Below are 13,991 nucleotides of genomic sequence, written 5' to 3'. Positions count from 1 at the left end.
AAAAAATAAATAGATGGTGACATCTGCCAGGAGAAGAAAATTAGTATCAGATTTAGCAAGGCCTAGTAATGCAGTTATATTAAGATTCAGATAATCAACAGGAAATATTATGGTTCATGCTGTATTATTAACATTATTGTATATAAATTCCTTGCTAATTCATTTCAAACATACATTAAGTACTTTACTCAAAGCACTCTACTACATAGAGGTTTTTGTGGATATATATATATATATATATAAAGAAAATCTGAGTCATGATCGTAAGGTTAAATGAGTATGTGTATGTGTTTCTCTGCATGTTTATATGTGTGTATGTGTGTGTGTGGTGGGGGGGTGGGTGGTTGGGGGAGATTGAGTCAGGGATAGGGAGAATTAAAAAAACAAATAAATGATTATAGTGTAATATAAGTACAAAGAAAGATACACAAGAGAGAGAAACATCTGAGAAGGGAGGAGTCGCATGTTGATGGAAAGGTGGCTTTGCATCTGAGCCTTAGAGGTAAATGAGTTGAGTGAAAGATACACTAACAGAGAGAAGACTGAGGCCTAAGTACATAGGCCAGGAAGGAGAAGGTTGAATTAATTTACCTTCATTGTAGTTTATGTGGATCGGAGTAAAATTCGAGCATGCGTGCTGTTTCTCAGTTGTGTCCAACTCTTTGCGACCCCATGGATTGTAGCCCACCAGGCTCCTCTGTCCAGAGGATTCTCTGGGCAGGAATACTAGAGTGGGATGCCATGCCCTCCTCCAGAGGAATCTTCCCAACCCAAGGATGGAACCCATGTCTCAACCATCAGCAGGCAGATTCTTTACCACCAGCACCACCTGGGAAGCCCTGGGAATAAAACAGATTGAAGCTAAATGGTAGAATTTGGTATTATTTCACTATTAGAGATGTTAGATTTAACAGAGTGTGCATTTAAATTTGTAACTTAAAGTGGAAAAGGGAGGGAATCCTATTTCCAACCCTGATTTTCTTTAGATTCTTTAAACTAATCTAGGTTTCTTGGTCTCAATATTATGGATATTTTGGACTGGATAATTCCTTTTTGGGGGATGTTTAGAGGCAGCTCTGGCCTCAACCCAGGGCTGGGATTAGAGGGAGGCAAGGGAGGCAGGTAGGCCATGGTGTTTAAGGAGGCAATCACTCTCGAGGTCATGTGAACTTTAATCTTGAGTGTGGATAACCCTAAGAGTGAGTAAGTGCCTCCTTAAATTTGGAGCTCTGGGCACCTCCCATGACTGTCACAGTCCTGGCACTGCCTCTGTCCACTGGAAGCCAGTAGCACCCTCCCAGCTGTGACAGCCAAATAAGTCTCCAAATATTGCCAGACATCCTCGGGAGACAAAACCACCCAGGTTAAGAACCACTGCAGTTTTACTGGAATAACAGCCTATTTATTTTTCATTTGTAAAATGGCAAGAGGAGCAGCCAGCAGTGTGATGGAATTCAACTGAAAGGTAGCAACTAAATACAGATGGAATTTGGGCTGAGACACACTTGGGGAGTAAGATTTGAAGAGAGATGTGGGAAGAGGCTGCTGTGATTAATGGGCTGATAGGCACTGGCATTAGGAAGAGACAAGGGTTTGTATGAAAGTTACCTAAAGGTGAAGGATCCATCCTGCTGTTAATAATCTACCTGACTTCTAGGCCTCGGCTACACTGAAGAATAATAACTCTGCTGTCAATCTTGGGGTCGATATGATGAGACTTACAAGTATGTTTCCTGATCCTTGTACAAATGCTCAAAAAAAAAAAAATCTACAGATTGCTTGTACTTTATTTTTATAAAACTAGACTGTCTTCTTAGTTAATACATGACTGTGCTTATATTTGCTATTATCAATTCTACCCTACCCTGCTCTATTCTATATTCTTGGGCTCTGGAGAATGTGTGGCACTTGGGGATGTGCAGTTTGTGCAGTGTGGTTACTAAGGTTACAGATACTTAGACCCTAGCAGACTACTAACCTTATCAGTTAGTATGAGATTACAAAGACATGTCATATTTTATGTGTTTTCATGGTAAAGGTTAGATACAAGTAATATGGCTAATTAATGCTTAGCAATGGGGTTTGAAGCCTAAAATTCCAGGGGCCTCATATTCAATCATATTCAAGCACACAACTCCATATACTTTTGTGACACCACAAAAGTTGCTCTGTGGTGATAATAAATTGAATGAATGTTATAGCTCACTCACATCTGCCAGGCAGTGTCCTGTGTGTTTTATTTGCATTTATTGTTCCAGTAACCTTTGGTGGTGGTTCATGTTATTATCTCCATTTCATGGATATGGAAACTAAACTTAGCCAGTTTCTTTAACTTGCCCACAGTCACAGGGTAAGGATCACTTGATTCCAGATCTGCCAACTCTTGAGTGCATGTTCTTAACTGTTACTTCAGGGCTGCATGTAAATGACCTTGTAGGTTGTGCAGGGCACAACTTCAGGTATCCCAATATACACTGTACACATTATGAGTGCTTCAAGAGTGTCTTGGTAGGTACACACACAAAGTGAATTCTAATGCTTTGAAGTATTATTTCCTTTTAAATTTTTATTGAATGGTATACAATGAGGGATGGGAATATGAGGAGTGATTCCCTTCCTCCCTCCCTCCCTCCGTCCTTTCCTTCCTTCCTTCTTCCTTGTGAGGACAAACCTAAATGTAAATTCCTTTGAGGAAAGGATGGGATTCAGCTGAAAGATTGTTCCTTACCTATTGTGATTTCCCAAATTCTAGTGTAGCTGATGCTCTTCGGGAATGAAACTACCTCTTTAGAATTCTCCTTCAGCTAGTGTTAGTGAAAATCGTATAATGCCACCTGAGTTCCCTATCTGAGGCCTGAGGCTAGAATATTCTCTCACTATTATTTATTATTGTCATGGAGCCATTAGCTTTTGCCATTAGAAGCTATACTTATACTAAAGGTGTTACAGTTGGATGTATGTGCTCCAAATTCTCATTATAGGCTGCTGACCTCTCCCTATAAATCTCATTTTGGAGTTATCAGCTTTCTACTTGTTGGCTCTAATTGGAAAGTTCTCTGCTATATCCAGGTACAAAATGTACTATCAGAGCTTGAATTTCTGCCCCTTATTAACATTACCTTTGTGACTTATTTCCTCAATTCTCTTTCCACCGGCAATCCAGCTGAAACAAATTCCTCGCTTTTATATACAAAGTGAGCTTGTGGTAGAACACATTACAAATCATACAGTGCAATAAACGAGAGCACAGTCTGATACTTTTACCGTTAGAGAATATTAAAATGTCCTTTACTTTACCAATTAATTACTTGCACCCCACTTTTTCACTTAATACTCTAGAAATAAATTCATGCATTTTTCATCAGTTTGAAACTCATTTTACAGTTGAAAATCCAAGTGTCAGATATACAATAGAAAATTGCATGAAGAGTTTGCGAGGAGTTGTGTTATAATTTCCTGAAACATACCTACACTTCAGATGGTGTCTAATTTTATGGATATGGAAACTAAAGACTGTGTAATCCAGAAATGGCAAAGGGAATGTTTGTGACTTGATTCATCTTTCCATCAGAAAAAAATATTTCCCTGAGTAAATCCTTTAGAATTTCCAGATATTTAAGCTGGTGAATTTCTCAGTGGAGTATCACTATATCCTTTTTCTGAGATAGGAAGTATATATACCAAACTTAGAAGCTCCTGAACTCTCAAACATTCCTGTTCTAGGATCTTTATATACGATAATAATGACATACTTGAAGAAATCAGTGTTACTCAGAAAGATTTACCCTAAGTTCATACTTTATATCTTCAGTTTCAGTTCAGTTTAGTTGCTCAGTCTTGTCCGACTCTTTGCAACCCCATGGACTGCAGCACGCCAGGCCTCCCTGTCCATCACCAACTCTCGGAGTTTACCCAAACTCATGTCCATTGAGTCAGTGATGCCATCCAACCATCTCATCCTCTGTCGTCCCTTCTCCTCCTGCCCTCAATCTTTCCCAGCATCAGGGTCTTTTCAAATGAGTCAGCTCTTTGCATCAGGTGGCCAAAGTATTGGAGTTTCAGCTTCAACATCAGTATATATTTAAATTTTTAAACAATTACTTGACAAATTTCAATCAAAAGCACTTACTTTGAAACAATTGTGTAGGGTATGCTGAGTGTGAATTTTGTTTTCCTTAGGTTTTAATTTATTTTTTTCTATTAAAAATTGATTAAGCAATTTTTAAATAAATGAAGCTCAAGCTTCATGAGGCCATGAGGTAAAATGATCAAAACTGTATAATTTCTAAATTAAGACCTATGTAGAATTATGTTATTTCCAAGAAGTTAAACATGAATACTTCCTTTTTCCTCAAATGAACTTATTTTCCCTAGCATTAATATTGAGAGACAAAGAGGAAAAAGTTTAATTTAGAAAATCTTCATTATTGAAATATGAGGTTAATCATTCTCTTTTTGCTAATATATGGAACAGATTTTTTTCCAGGCCTCTTCTGATTAAGTTATCCTACAGAATATTTAGACTATTTGCATCTCTTATATTTGGTGACAAAATACATGTACAATAAAGGAATTTATTGCAGGATATTGTTACTTTGGGGCTTCCTTGGTGGCTCAGGTGGTAAAGAATCTGCTTGGAATGTAGGAGACTCGTGTTCGATCCCTGGGTCAGGAAGATCCCCTAGAGAAGTGAATGGCTACCCACTTCTGTATTCTTGCCTAGAGAATTACATGGGCAGGATCCTGACCAGGTCCACGGGGTTGCAAAGAGTTGGACATGATAAGTGACTAACACTTTCTTTTTTTTTTTTTTTTCCATTGGTACTTTTAGAATTATAGGGGTGCTCAGGAGATTCAGCTGAAGATACAATAGGAAAGTTAAAAGATAAACTGAGATATATCAAAATTCTTAGGAATTTTAGCAAAAAAAACTATTGGAATTAGCACCAAACTGGAAGTGGTTAAGATGGCTCCACCAAGAGGTACCTGGGGAGAAACTTTTATAGAGAAAAAGCAGAAGCAAAGTAAGGAAATTATTGCCTGCTTCCAGCTCAAAGCCTAGTTGGCAGTCTGTAATGAGTTGTCTTTGGTGTTTTGATTTTATAACTGTGAAGCACAGGCTTAGATTTTGGTGTGTTTATATAGACCTCCATAGCACTTAGACCTCTACAGTCTAATGGTGGGTGTCCTTGCTTAATTAACTTAACAGGTAGTACCCACTTTGGATATGTGTTATATTATAAATTTGATTACATGGATTTAAGAGAGATTTCAGCTTCGTGTAGCACCAGATACTATAGGTTAATCCAAATATTACTCCTTGAGTGCATAGACTTGATACATTATTTTTTCAGAGAATATGTAGATTATGAGAAAATAATTCCTGATTTCAAACAACTTAGAAAATTTTGTTCCTATTTCCAAAATGGGTCTGTACAAGTCAAGTACCCCTAACCTCTTTGCTCATTACTTTATATAGAAATGGAGACCATGGTTAGGAATAGTCAGCTCCCACCTTTTGAGTATTAAAGAAGAAACTATGACCAAGCCATACCACTCAACTGTAAATCTATTAATAGTCTTTTCTGGTTTAGTATTAATAGACAGGTTATCTTTGTTTCTACCTCAGTTTGCCCTTAGTAAAAGAAGCAGTTCCCATTCTGCTGTTTTTGTGTGCACATTGGAAGACAAAGGAAGAAATGTGTCACAGAAATTGTTTAAAATGCATAAATTTAGGATAACATAAAATGTTAATCTGTAATCTATAGAACCCTGCATAAATATCTCGTGCTCAAAGACATTAACAGAATGCATTTGGGAACAAGAGGATTTTTTTCCACAAATACTTTGAATAGAATAATAATCTGATATTTTATAGTGACTAGTCATTTCTTCCTCTTTGCCTTTCTGCTCTTTTATCATTCTCTTTCTCCATTTCCTCCTCCTTTCTGTCTTAGCATCACCCTATAAATAGAAATAGTCACTGCCTTTTTTAAAAGTTGCCATTATTTTCCAATCTTGTGATTCTTATTTTATAGGAATTACAATTCTAGACAGAGGAAGAATTTTTTTATAAGTAATACTTTAAAAAATTTTTCTTTATCTATTGTCTATCTATCATCATCTATCTATCTAGGCTGCAATGGGTCTTTGTTCCTTCGTGCGAACTTTCTCTGGTTGCAGTGAGCTGGGGCTACACTCTAGTTGTGGTGTGCAGGCTTTTCATTGTGGTGGCTTCTCTTGTGGTGAAACACAGGCTTCTCTTGTGTGGTAGAAAACAGGAGTGTGGGTTCAGGAGTTGTTGCCCAGAGGCATGTGTAATATCCCCCAACCAGAGATCGAACCTGTGTACCCTGCATTGGCAGGCAGATTCTTAACCACTGGACCACCAGGGAAGTCCCTGGAGGAAAAGTTTTTAAAAATATATATATAAAGTTGTAAATAATACTGTCTTTTTTGTTGTATTCCAGTGGGTTAATAATTTTTAAAAAAATATATTATTCATAATACTATGTGTTATCAAGTGCCAAGCTGTCTGCAAGTAGTATATTATTTTATTATTTCAGTGACCTATGAGATATTTCCATTTTGGAAAAGAAGAAAATTTGACTTTAAGAAAGTTAACTAAATTTTCCAAATTTGCATAGCTTGTTAGTGATTAGCCTGAGAAAAGACAGATTCTGACTCTTAATTCTTAAAACATTCTATAAGTAATTCTTGGATGTCTTAGAATTAAACATTACTAAATGTTTTCTCAGTACATCAAATATAAATATTAAAACCTCTTCCATGATAGTCTTTTATAAAAAGAGTTTATAGGTTTCTAAAAAGTAAATTAGAAACTCTCTTAGCTGTGTTTGCTTATAATTAACATAAGAAACGTAGTATTAAGTACTTTATGAATATCAGATTATAACAACAGCGAAGATATTTTCATGTGTTCATATTTTTATAGCTTTTCTATTAACATATGAGTTGCATTATTATACCATAGTTGTTGACATAATCTGAATGAACATAGTTCTTTTTTCAGCTTGAAATACTGATATTGTATTTCTCAATCCAATGCAGTTTTTACTAATATCTATCATTGGGAAGTATCAACTCAATGAGACACACCTGACCAAATTTTGTAATCGTTTTGGCTCATGGGCTTTGACTTTGAAGACTTTAAAAACATGCTGATTTTTTTTTCCAAAGATTCTTTAGCAATTCTAAGACTTAGTCCAGGAGTTGAGAGCTACTTTTTCATAACGCTCTTGCAGTTCTTACCATTTTTCTTTGATCTTATCATTCCCTATCCTGGAAATTAGTTTTTAGTTTGTTCTATTAGTTTTTGTTTACTGCAGTGTATTGTTGTGCTCCTGTCTTATTCTATATGCAATAAAACAAACACAAAGACAACCTAAAACTACAACACAAACTCTTTATGATAGGGACGATGTTGAAACCATGCTGTGTAGCCAAAGAGATGTAGGAAAAGACAGATTTGCCGAAAAAGAATGGCAGTCATTGTCACTGGCTCGTTCTCATCAGCGGCTCACAATTCATATCCCTACTTAGAGCATCATCTACAGATGCTAACACATTTTTCAGCCTTGTGCCAAATTTAAATGCTTATAAGGAAACTCAAGTGGCTCAAGTAGTAAGAATCTGCCTGCCAATGCAAGAGACATAGGTTTGATCCCTGGGTCATGAAGATCCTCTAGAGGAGGAAAGGGCAACCCACTTCTGTATTCTTGCCTGGAGAATCCCATGGACAGATGAGCCTGGTGGGCTACAGTCCATGGGGTTGCAAAGAGTCAGACGTGACTGAGCATGAAAGCACATGTATGGAAACTCAGAAATACCACTAGAAACAGAAGAGGCATTAGACTTACAAAATTGTATAAGCAGACCACAAGGAAATTTGTGATTTACTCTGTTTTTAATATTTAACTTTTGAGGGAGAGTGGGTTTTATGATTGCAATTGATACTTTCTATTTAAATTTTGGTAAATGTCCCTTTTTTATCATTTGAAATAATAATGTATATTAACTTGAACTCTGCACTCTGCAGAAAAAGAAATCACAGAATTTCATTTTTAGGGGTCTTCCCTGGTAGTACAGTCACCAAGACTCCATGCTCCCAATGCACGGGATCTGGGTTCAATCTCTGGTCAGGGAACTAGATCCCACATGCCTCAGCTAAGAGTTGCCACGCTGCAACTAAAGATCCCCATGCTGCAACTAAGACCCGGTGCAGCCAAAAAAAAAAAAAAAAAGTCTTGCAAATTTCATTTTCCAAACACTGAGATTGTTCCTTTCATTTGCTAGAAGAAATTAAATAACTGAAATTCTGAAAATAATGTAGTGCTTTCTCTGAGATGCTCTTGGGTTCTATCTACCCAAATAACATGAGGATCCATGCCACCATTGGCTATTAAAACCACTTATCATGCCAAATGTTTGCAATTGTGTAGGATTTATTTCAATGATTGTTTTTTCTTTTTTACCATTTGACTGACAGATATAATGAAAGTCATTGTCAGCCTCTATCAAATACAAGTGCTGCCATGTATTTAACAACTGAAAATACCCACCTTTCATCTTGGCAACCTAATGAAAAGCCTGATGTTCTAAATGTCTTCTCAAAAAACATTTTTTTAAATAATATTTTGGTGCTTAAGCATAGTCTCCTCAGAAATCTTTAAATTAATGTTGTACAGGATTTTTTTTGTGAGGAGCTGTGTATATGAAAAATGACTTATATGGGCAAATTGAGAAGTCTAAAATGATTTCTAGTTGAACAAAACACTCAGGGCAACATTTGTACAGAAATTTTTTTAGTAATATCTATACACACATATCTAAATATGTGTGTGTACAGTTGATTCTTGAATAATAGGTGTTTGAACTGCTCAAGTCCACTTATAGAGGGAGTTTTTTCAATAAATACATACTAGAACACTACACAATCTGTGGTTGGTTGACTCTGTGGATACGGAATCTCCAGTACAGAGGAACTTGGAATACAGAGGCTGATAGGTTATAGTGGGATTTTCAGTCATACGAAGGCTCAGTGTACCTAACCCCTCTGCACTGTTTAAAGGTGGATTGATATACATACATATTACTTGAAACAAGCTTGTATAAACTCATTAAGCTTTTTCTCTGCCTTTAAATTGGAGCTGTGGTAGTTTCCAGGATATGCTATACCTTGAAATAGCAAATCCAAAATATTAAGTAAATCTATATACTGTACCTACCTTTTCCATTGCAGAGGCCTTCCCTCTAATCACATTAGCTAAAGGAACCATTTCTTCCAACCCCTTATTCCTATGATACTGTAAAAAAAAAATTGCTTCATACAAAGCAATCCTTTAAATTTGTCTGTTTGTATCCCCTACTAGGGGAGAAACATTGTGTGTTGATTTGCTGCCAAATTCTCCTGAGTCTAGTCTTCTACATAACATGCATTCATGCATTATTCATTCATTCAAAAATATTTCTTAGAACTTACTTGGCTTGAGATGGGGAAAATGTGATGAACAAAAATGAAGTCCCTGCTCTGCTGCTGCTGCTGCTGCTGCTAAGTCGCTTCAGTCGTGTCCGACTCTGTGCGACCCTATAGACGGCATCCCACCAGGCTTCACCGTCCCTGGGATTCTCCAGGCAAGAACACTGGAGTGGGTTGCCATTTCCTTCTCCAGTGCATGAAAGGGAAAAGTGAAAATGAAGTCGCTCAGTTGTCTGACTCTTAGCAACACCATGGACTGTAGCCTACCAGGCTCCCCCATCCATGGGAGTTTCCAGGCAAGAGTATTGGAATGGGGTGCCATTGCTTCTCCAGTCCCTGCTCTAATGGGATGCAAAACTTGTATTAAAAAGGAATATTTTTGATAGTTCCAGATTTATTCTATAGCTGGGCAATAGTTTCTAGGGCTCATATTATATAAATGTGAGAATAGAGATAAAGTTAGTCTTTCCCCTCCTCCCTCGAATGTTCCTTTTATGACTTTTCTACTTGTATCCCAGTGAGTCATTTTAGCATGGGTGCTTTTGATTTGGGGAGAGTCACTGAACATTATCGGTTATCGCTGGTCCTTACTTTGTCCATTTGTGAGAAGAGGGAGCCAATTCCAGTGCTTTTCTACAACTTAGGGCTTAATAAACCATTATCAATTGTGCCTTCCTGTGTGTGTCAGCTTCTCTTTACAGAGAGCCGTTCTGGCCTTTTCCTAGATGGTACTAATAAAGGCAGTTTGGAGTTTTGTTTGATGGGAAGATCTGCAGTAATGCTAATAGTTCACCATTTTGGAGTATCAATAGTCTCTCCAGGTAACCTGAAGTGCTGAATAAAATCTAACCAAACAGATATTACCTATTATTACTTTAAATGGTGTAAAGAAAAAAAAGTGAATTTACAGATCTTTTAAATTGTAACTGTAATTTATTTTAACTTAAACACAATCTAATATACAGCCTTTCCTATGCATTTTAGTGCTAGAATCATACTTTATGAATTGATCTTACAAGAGTTGAAAATAAATTTGCTGTCTTAGTGTTTCCTGTATGACTACACTGTCATTTGTTTCTGTGCTTCATACCAACTCTTGGACATGGAATGCACTTCCTTTTGCCTTTTTAGTTCACTGATTCCTTCTTATCCTTTAAGAAACTTTGCTTTCTCTAGGATTCTGTCCATGTGCTTACTTACCGGAAACTGTTTAGTTACCATAAAGCCACACGCATTGTTATTTCTGTGTTTTCATAAAGCCAGGAGCATAGTATTTCCCTTATCACAATTTGCATAATTATTTGTTTCTAGTTTTGCATCCCCTATTTAGTCTATGAGCTCTTTGATACTAGAGACTCTATTGTGCTCTGTTTTGTACCAGTCTAACCCAGCACAGTGTCTACCATGTAGATCAGTATCTACCATGTAGACTGCTGAAGATCTTTTGGGTGGCTGTAACAAGATACTACAGACTGGACAGCTTATAAACAACAGAAATTTGTCTTTTATAGTTCTGGAGGCTGGAAGTCTGAGATCAGGGTACAACATGGTCAGGTGAGGGCCCTCTTTCAGCCTGCTGATTCTTTGTATCCTCACATGTTGAGGGGGTGAGTTAGTTTTCCGGAGTCCCTTTATAAGGACCTTAATCCTATTCCTGGGGCTTCCCAGGTGGCACAGTTGGTCAAGAATACGCCTGCCAATGCAGGAGATGAAAGGGATGAATATTCGAACCCTGGGTCGGGAAGATTCTCTGGAGTAGAAAATGGCAACCCACTCCAGTATTCTTGCCTGGAAAATTCCGTGGACAGAGGAGCCTGTTAGGCTATAATCCGTGGGTCACAAAGAGTCTGACACAACTGGAGCACGCAGGCACATACGAATCCCATCCCTAATCACCTCCCAAAGACCCTGCCTCCTAATACTATCATCTTACATGTTAGCTCTTCAACATAGGATAGATCATAAATCTATTACAGATGAGAATAGATCATGCTCAGTATATGCTCATAAAGGGATGAATAAAAACTAAAGATTTAGATTGGATCCAATTCTTTGTGCAGAGATTAGAGCCTTGAAGAGAGTATAGTCCAGAAGGGAGAATACACTTCAGCAATGATTGCTTTTTCCACTGTGATAATGGTTGAAGTTATGAAATACAGGGACAATATAGTGACAATAATGAAATGAAAGTTGCTTAGGGAAGAGTATTCAATCTAGGCAAGAGAATTGAACTGATGAATTGAGATTGTTGTTATGAAGACCAACAGAGAAGGATTCTTGAGTGATTGTGAAGAATTTGTAAGGAGTGTACAGAGTAAAGAATGATGAAATTTAATTGAAAATAACTAGTTTAAAATTGGAAAAATAGACATGAAAGTGTTGGAAAATTCATTTTATTATTGTAAATTATTGATGAGTTATCACTGCTAGCATATGCTCAAACTAGATTTATGTTGTCAATTTTTAAAAGCCCTTGGATAATTTAGATTTATATAATTCACTTAAAAGCTACATAAAATATTAATAAGTGATAATACCCACCACATTAAGACTTTGCTCCATGCCGTGGACTGTGCTGCATACTTTTGAATGCGTTATCTTTAATATTTAATCCACTGCAATTGTTCACATTTTATAGACAAGTAAACAGAGGGTTAGAGAGCTCATTTCACTTGTCTTTGATCACACAATTAATTAAATGCCAGATCTAACATTAACTTCATTTCATTTAAAAAATTTTTGTTTTATTCTTCTATTCTATTCTTTTTTTTTTGGACTGTGCCAGGTCTTAGTTGTGGGGTCTTCACTGTGGCACACAAGATCTAGTTCCCTGACCAGGGACTGAACCTGGGCCTCATGCAGTGGGAGTGTGGGGTCTTAACCACTAGACTACCAGGGAAGTCCCAAATCCATTCCACTTGAGTTGAAAATTTGTGCTTTGTTGCACTACATTGTAATATACCCCAATGAGTCTCTGAAGAATGTATACATTTTCAGCATGTGTTTAAAGTGTCAAGCATAAATGTATATAATTCAGTTATCTCTTATGTGATCACTCATTCATTCATTCATTCATCAAACATTCATTGACCCTCTAGGCACTGAGCAGAAGTACTGTGTATACAACATGCTCAATGCCCTTTTGAAATTTATAGTGGAAGAGAAAGGCATTTAGAAATATAAATAACTATGTAATAACAATTTTGATAAATGCTATGAAGAAAAATACAGTGCCTTTTGTTAAGTAGATTACAGAGCAGGGTTCACATGTACTTACTTTACTGTGGGCAAATGTAATTAGATTTACAATATAGCTTACTGTAACCTAAGAAGATGCTTAAAATAGCTCTAGATAAATGGTACCACAGCAGTGTAATCAAGCCGAACAGTCTGAAAACATCGGTGTTCCAGCAGCCTTTCCACAGCACAAAGGGAATTTTGGTGAATTAAAGAAAACTGCAATGGTATACCTAACAGGTTTTGAAACTTTCCCAAATTTCACATGTGTATTTCAACTTTAGAAGGTGACTTTGGAGCTATCTCTGCAATGACCTACATCTGTTCACACAAAATAATAAATATCCATGAAGTTGACTATTGCACTGCCCTTGAGAAAGCAGTATCTGTTCTGCTGCAACTCCAAGCATGTGGGAGATTTTGAAATAGTACCTTGAGAAGGTACTTGTTAAGTTTGAATATTTGGCTTCATATATTGCTAACATTTGGCATAAAATCTAAATAGCAGTAAAATAGGAAAATTTATATCTTTTAGCACCTAATAAAGCTGAATGGCCAAAATAAACAACCAAAACCATTTTTAAAAGACAAGCAAATCAAAGCAAAAAAAAAAATGTGAAACTTAACCAGATGTTAATAACAACTTAGGTCCTGACTTTATTGTAATTCAAAGGTTATGACAGCCTAAATTTCAGTTTCAGACATTACCTTAGGATTGTATTATAATAATGTTATAAGAACCTGATACTTAAGGAATTTGAGAAAATTGCAGAAAAATCAAAGTCAATGATTTCTGTTTTTTTTTTTTAAGTTTCTCACCAACAAATGTGTGTTTAGTTTGACTTTTCCTTCTGCCCTTTCCTTTCAAAGTCTATTCATAAACCATTGGAAATCTGGTGATTTCCTGACAGTTGAAGATATTTTTATAATTATCTGTAAATTTGAAAGGCTGAGGACTCTATTTATTAGCTGTCAGAGAGCCATTGAAATGTTTTTCATGAAATAAGTGGAAATATGTGTTAAAGATAGAAGAAAGCAAGAAATCCGATATCATAATTAAAACTCATTATCATCTATCAACTCTATTGTGAGATACTGTGAGGCTTCCCTATTACCACCTTTCCTGGGAGTTCCTTCTCCTGTCAATACTTTTCAGTTGTCCTCTCTCTTGTCTGTCTTCCCTCCTCTCACAACAGAGGAATTGTTCAGTTGGGTCTTGAAGAACGAATAGGAACTTTGCTAATAGAAAAGTGAG

General features: G+C 36.6%; 1 protein-coding gene across 5 annotated transcripts in view; it reads left to right on the top strand.

Moving 5' to 3' along the window:
* SLC16A7 (solute carrier family 16 member 7) overlaps nucleotides 1–13,991 on the top strand; it is a 255,680-nt gene that overhangs the window by 102,010 nt on the left and 139,679 nt on the right. Inside the window, exon 1 of one of the 5 annotated variants that reach the window (XM_081586800.1) lies at nucleotides 1,335–1,465. The exons of the other annotated variants lie outside the window; for them this stretch is intronic. The gene's annotated coding sequence lies outside the window, so the exon portion shown is untranslated. Of the gene's footprint in view, nucleotides 1–1,334; nucleotides 1,466–13,991 lie in introns of those variants that run through there. 5 annotated transcript variants of the gene reach the window in all.

Source organism: Giraffa tippelskirchi, chromosome 4 (assembly GCF_054371585.1).
Source record: "Giraffa tippelskirchi isolate mGirTip1 chromosome 4, T2T-mGirTip1v1.2.pri, whole genome shotgun sequence".
Taxonomy (NCBI): Eukaryota; Metazoa; Chordata; class Mammalia; order Artiodactyla; family Giraffidae; genus Giraffa; species Giraffa tippelskirchi.
The sequence above is the reverse complement of the archived record's forward strand: the minus strand, read 5'-3'. Positions and strand labels throughout refer to the sequence as shown.